Source organism: Dromiciops gliroides, chromosome 1 (assembly GCF_019393635.1).
Source record: "Dromiciops gliroides isolate mDroGli1 chromosome 1, mDroGli1.pri, whole genome shotgun sequence".
In the NCBI taxonomy this organism is placed as follows: Eukaryota; Metazoa; Chordata; class Mammalia; order Microbiotheria; family Microbiotheriidae; genus Dromiciops; species Dromiciops gliroides.
The window spans coordinates 630,276,929-630,283,316 of NC_057861.1; the positions used below are offsets into that span (position 1 = coordinate 630,276,929).

At 44.3% G+C, this 6,388-nt stretch overlaps 1 pseudogene; it reads right to left on the bottom strand.

Annotated features, from left to right (window-relative positions):
- Positions 1–1,363: 1,363 nt before the first annotated feature.
- On the bottom strand, positions 1,364–1,709 carry LOC122736200 (annotated as a pseudogene).
- Between the last annotated feature and the right edge of the window lie 4,679 nt (positions 1,710–6,388).

The following is a 6,388-nucleotide window of genomic DNA, read 5'->3' on the forward strand; positions in this document are numbered from 1 at the left end:
AAAAATTTGGCCTCAGATACTTGACACCTACTAGCTGTGTGACCCTGGGCAAGTCACTTAACCCTCATTGCCCCACAAAAAAAAAAAAAAAGGGAAGGTGAAGGGTCCTGTTTTGGATAGGTTGAGTTTGAGAGCCATCCAATTAGAGCTGTCCAAAATGCAACTGTATGCAGGATTGGAAGCAACTGAGCTTAGGCAGAAAGTTGTCCTGGGGGAGGGGCAGGAGGTACTAGGCAAGTCCGACCATGGCCATCACCTCAACCATCACATTCCCTCGGGGCCTGGCCCAAGAGTCCCAGGGACTGCAGTGCCCCCTGACCACTTTTCCTGTTCCCAGTTCAGTTTCCACCAGCAAAAGGGCAACCCTTATGGAGACAGAAGGTCTCAGCCAAACCACCGCTGAGGTACAATAGCCTCTGAAGACCCCAAAAAGAAAGTTCTGGCCACCAAAGTCCAGAGCACTGGCAAATGTTTCAATTTCAGAAACAAATATGGTTTTATCAACAGAAAGAACATCAAAGTATGATGCATTACCACCTGCTTTGCTTCTGTGCTTGGAAGACACCTGCACCTTTCTATTTGATTTAAAGCTGAAATCTAATTTACATTTTCCCCCCAGGGCAATGAGGGTGAAGTGACTTGCCCAGGGTCACACAGCTAGTAAGTGTCAAGTGTCTGAGGCTGGATTTGAACTCAGGTCCTCCTGAATCCAGGGCCAGTGCTTTGTCCACTGCGCCACCTAGCTGCCCCTGCTGAAATCTAATTTAAAGAAAAGACTATACTCCCAGAACTTATTACAGTGCTTTGTTGAAGCAGGCACTTAATAAATGTTTTCATTCATTCAAATAGTTGAAGGACAGTCATGGGGGAGAGAGGTTGGACTTGTTCTGCTTGCCTCTGGATGGCTGACCTAGTAGAAGTTGCAGAGAGGCAGGTTTTGATTCAGCATAAGAATTTCCCAAACAGTTTGAGCTATTCAAGAATAGGGTGCCTTGAGGGGATACTTCCTTGGGATGCTATAAATTATCTTCCCGGGGCCAATACTGATTGCATTACATTGTAGATGGCCAATGTGGTCCTTTTCAACTGGAAATAACATTGTTTCAGGATTCTGGGAAATACTTATATTACAAAAGAGACCAGGACCTATATTGGCTTTGCATATGTAATTCACTTATCTGTGTACATTATTCTTGCAGGAGAATGCAAGCTTCTCAAAGGCAGGGCTTGTTTTGTTTCCGGTTTTTGTTTTCCCAGCATCTTGCCTATGGCAGAGTGGGTGCTGGGGAAGTGCTTGTGGAATGAATTACAGACTTTTTTTTTCACATTTTAATTTTCTTTATTATTCAAAAAAAATGTCCTTTTTATTTACTTTTTTGACTCTGTGCCAGTGCCTTCAACACCTTCACAACAATTTTCTGCTCCTCAATCAGGAAAGCACGCTTGATCCTGTCACAGACACATTTAGCACACATGGAGCCACCATAAGCCCTGCTGACATGCTTTTTGGTCTTTGATAGCCTCATAAGAACTTTAGGTCTCACTGCACAAACACCTCAAAGTCTTCCTGGGCACACACCACAGGCTGATTTTCCAACTTTCTTAGTATAAAGGTAAACAATTCTGTTACCTGGGGTTCGTGACAGCCGAGTTTTGTTGGAAGCTGTATTGTAGGGCAACCTATGGCGATATGTCAGATGCTGAACCATTTTTAATTTCTGTCAAGTCCATCACCAGAAGAGGGAAGAGCCAGACTTTTTTTTTTTTCTGGGGCAATGAGGGTTAAGTGACTTGCCCAGAGTCACACAGCTAGTAAGTGTCAAGTGTCTAATCCGGATTTAAACTCAGGTCCTCCTGAATTCAGGGGCGGTGCTTTATCCACTGCGCCACCTAGCTGCCCCCCAGACTTATTTTTAAGATATGAACAGGGAAGGCTCACCTGTGAAACCATGAGGAAGTTAAAGGCAGCAAAGTGGTGCATTGGAGAGTACTGGGCCTGGAGTCAGGAAACCTGAGCGTAAATCCAATCTCAGATAAGTCCTAGATGTGTAACCCTGGTTAAATCGTGTAAGCTCTATTTGTCTCAGTTTCCCCATCTATAAAATGGGTATAATAATCGCGCCTACCTCCCAGGGTTGTTGCAAAGTCTCAAATGAGATACTAAAGTGCTTAGCATAGGAGCTACATAAATGCCAGGATTATTATTATACATTACTTATTCTTGCTAAGCAAGAGATGTGTGCAGGCAGAGGGGTAGGCCAGATTCATTGTGATTTCAGCAAATATTTATTAAGCAACATATCATACAACATTCTGGGAATACAAAGGTATGGGTGGATGGGGCCAAAGTCTGGACTCATTCTCCCAACCCCCACTCAGACTAGCCAGCTAGGTCCCTACATCTCCTTTCAGGCATTAGAAGGTAACCCTGAGGGGCTGGGAGAGACTTTCTAGTATTATTGTCATGCTTTCTGGGGAGTGAATATAGGGTGTTCTGGGAGGGCAAGCACCCCTGGATTGAGGGATTACCAAACCCTTTTATGGGCTGCTCATACATCTTTAGTGTCCACCTGTCACCCAACTTTCACCTCCAAGACTCTGCAACATGCACAGTGGCTACAATCCAGTAAAACTCTCTTTGCAGATGGGCTAAACCAGACTGAGGGGAACCAACAGGCTTCAAACCCATTGGTGAGTTAGGAGGATCACTACCCCAAACATGTGAAGACGTAGCTGGGTGGAATGGGCAGATGAGAACAGTATCTTCCAACAGCTATGAAGGTGGATGAAGCAGACATTGTAGAGAGCTTAGAGCTTGGTCAGACATTGAAGAAGCCAAGGTCATCCATTGCCCACTGCATCCCAGGACATTACCAGTTGTCCTGATTTTTGTCTTGTCACTGGACTTCGATGACTGGAAGGGAGAGGCTGATGACTGTGCAATTCTGCTTCACTTCAATCCAATTCATGCACAAGTCAAAACATTGCCCAGTGATGTCATGAATTCTCTTCCAAAATGAAGGACAAACAATGCACCACTGATTGTTGGCATAATGAGCTTGTAGAAACAGATGTTTATTAAAGTGGCATAAGAACAGTCTAAACACCCCATCTCACCCCAAACTAGGGGTATACTCCTGCACGGTAAATCCAGAGTCCCGAGGAAAGTGGACTTAACCTAAGAGAACACACATGGCAATGAGTTAACACAGCTCTTGAGGGCTGGAAGACCTTTTCTCCCATTTGTGAAGTCCTTAGTAAATCCTCTAAAGGATGATGCAGCTTTCTGCTGGGCTCCTTGTAAAGTCATGAAGCTGTTTTCCCCCAGAGAGTCTAGTTTGTCAAGTCCTGAGGAAGATATTAGCAACACATCATATCCCAGGAACACTGTTAGGACATCAGAGAACTTCAAATCCTCCAACCTTTTGAAGGTCAAAGAAAGCTGGAAAGTCTGAGACAGAGACTTTTCTCTTCCTAGACAAGCAATTCCCTCTTAGGGACTTAGCTGCAACTCCTCGTACCCGGAGCTGACCTGTTACTCAAAAGCTCAAATCCCAATTGGCTTGCTATTTTATACCGACTCTTGTAAAAGGCTCTTTGCCTAATCCCAAATACATCATCCTTTGATTTCATTCAATGACTTTCACTCCTTCCAAATTGCTTAAGTACTTTGTGTACCTACTTTAACACCTTTGGTTGACTGATTCAATAGAAGTATTCTAACATAAAGTAAGGTAGTTACTTCAAGTGGGATGGGTGACAAATTTAAACATTCACCACCCCACCCCCTTATGATAGTTAAGTTAGAACTAAAAGGGACCAAGGCTCTGAGAACTCATAAAGTCTCTTTATAGGCAAGAAAAAGCCAAAGTCCTAAGGATTTCCCCTAGTCTAATTACTGGGAATAGAATGGGCTCTACTTTTCTAAAAGAGCTGTACCATAAGCCTTTGGGCTTTAAGTTAAAAGGTGAGTTAGCTGTGCCAATTCTTTGTTGAAGAGATGCATCTTAGCACCTCTAAGCTCCAGCTGAAGCCAAATGCTGAAATCAATCAGTAAGTAAGCATGTATTAAGAACCTATCAATAGGGGGCAGCTAGGTGGCACAGTGGATAAAACACTGGGCCTGGATTCAGGAGGACCTGAGTTCAAATCTGACCTCAGACACTTGACACTTACTAGCTGTGTGACCCTGGGCAAGTCACTTAACCCTCATTGCCCAGCAAAAAAAAAAAAAAAAAGAACCTATCAAGAGCTTATATAAACCATAAACTCATTTCCAATAAACCCAATTGTGGTAGCAGTCACAAGATAATCACAAAAGTCAAGCGGTAGGAATGCCTATCAGCAGAGACTACCAGTCATGTCCAGAAACCTTCCAATGCCTACTCAGTCAGAAGAGACTGCTTGCCTCAAGATGCTGGTCAAGAAGGGGCTGACAAGGAACAGTGCTATACCAGAGAACATCAATGGCCCTTTTAGGTCAAAACTGTGAGTTGTTCCTGCATGTCCACGGACCTCCATGTGTATACTTTTCCTAATCACCATGTATATATCTGTGGAAGCATGTGCATCAGATTTATGGGGAAACTTATTACTATTTTTCTTTCCATGCAATTTCATTAAATGCCTTTGCTTTGAATTAGTTATATGGCTGATTAGTAAACACATCAGTGAGGTCATGTGAACTATATCTGTATCTGCACAGACCTACAAAGTACCATGGATGTGGGACCAAGTTTTGGAGGACCTACTTAAGAGTTGAGAAGTGCTGCCAGGTGATCCACAAATATAGAAAATGAAACAGCTCCTGACTTCAAGAAGCTTACAATTTACTTGGGAGGAAGCTGTTTTTCAGTCTTATAGGTCTTTTCATGATCCCATTTGGCATTTTCTTGGCAAAGACATTGCAGTGGTTTGCCCTTTTCTTCTCCAGCTCATTACACAAGTGAGAAAATGGAGACAGACAGGGGTAAGTGACTTGCCCAGGGTCACCCAGCTAGTAAGTGTCTGAGGCCACATTTGAACTCAGCAAGATGAGTCTTCTTGACTTCCAGGTCCAGGATTATTCACTGTACCACCTACCTGCAGCAGGAAAAGAGGCTATGTGTGCACAAATAAGATTGCTCTAAAGCCTAGCTTCATGACCCCATGGGGTCACATAAGTGAATGTGGGGATGGGGAAAAATCTGGCAACAGTAAAAGGTCACATATACCTGTTTTATACACCTATATGCCCAGGGTCTTATAAAAATTTCCTTGGCAAAATGGAGTGGAAAAGTTTAAGAAACCCTCATCTAAAGTTCAACAGCATAAAAGAAAAGGAATAACCTCCAGTTGAACTAATCTGTGAAAATTTGGGGTGGACCAGGAAAGGCTTCATGGAAGAGTTGAGAACTGAGCTGAAGGAATTGATTTTGGCAGATGGCAAGGAAGATAAAATACATTCCACTTATAGAAAAACAGACTACACCAAGGCCCAGAGGAAAGGTAGATTGGAACTATATCACGGACAGTGGTTTGTATTTTATTGTATGCTGTAACTGGGAGCCACTGATTACCTTCAAGGTACTTTCCAGGTCTGAAGGTCTACGATTTCTAAATCTGGGGATCAGAGGAAGGCCTTTTGGAGGAAATAGCATTTCAGCTGGGTCTTGAAAAGACAGGATGATAAAGGTATTTCTAAGATCTCTCCCATCTCTGAGATGGACTTTCAGTAAATACGTAATACACCTTAAATATCTTAATATACAGGCTGAATAGATGTGACCTTTTCCATCATCTATGCGGAGTGTCCCCAGTTTAGTGTTCTAAACTAGTAAAAAATTAAGAAAGCGCAGGGACCCCCAGAGGTGAGACTGAAGGGATGACCTTGGGAGTCGGAGGATCAGAATTCGAATATGACTCGGCATCTTACAGCCTGAGTAACCCTGGGCAATGGTCTTGATCTCTCTGGGCCCGGTAGCCTCCACCGTCCAATGGAAGGGATGTCTCCCAAGGTCTCCTGCAGCTTCTAGGGCTATGAGCCTCCAGCAGATCGTAGGGCGGTCCTGCCCGGGGCTCTCGGGAACTCTTGAAGCCTCCCCTCTACCGTCTACTAGCGACCCAAGGGAAGGCAAATGGAGTTTGCACTATATATAGGAGGGAGGGCCTCGAGTTAGGCCCAGGGAGGCAGGCCGTTCGAAGCTCACCCACTAAATTCCTCCCCCTCCCTGGCCCCGGGTCCTTCGTTCTCTCTCCTCCCCCACACTGTAGCCTACCCCTCCCCCATTCTGTCCTGGCCCCTGCTGTCATTTAGGGACCGTCTACAATTCTCCTTCCGTTTGTCCTGCGAGAGTCGGAATTTTGTATCGAACCCTCTCATTGGTTTAATGAGAGGTAAGCCCCGCCC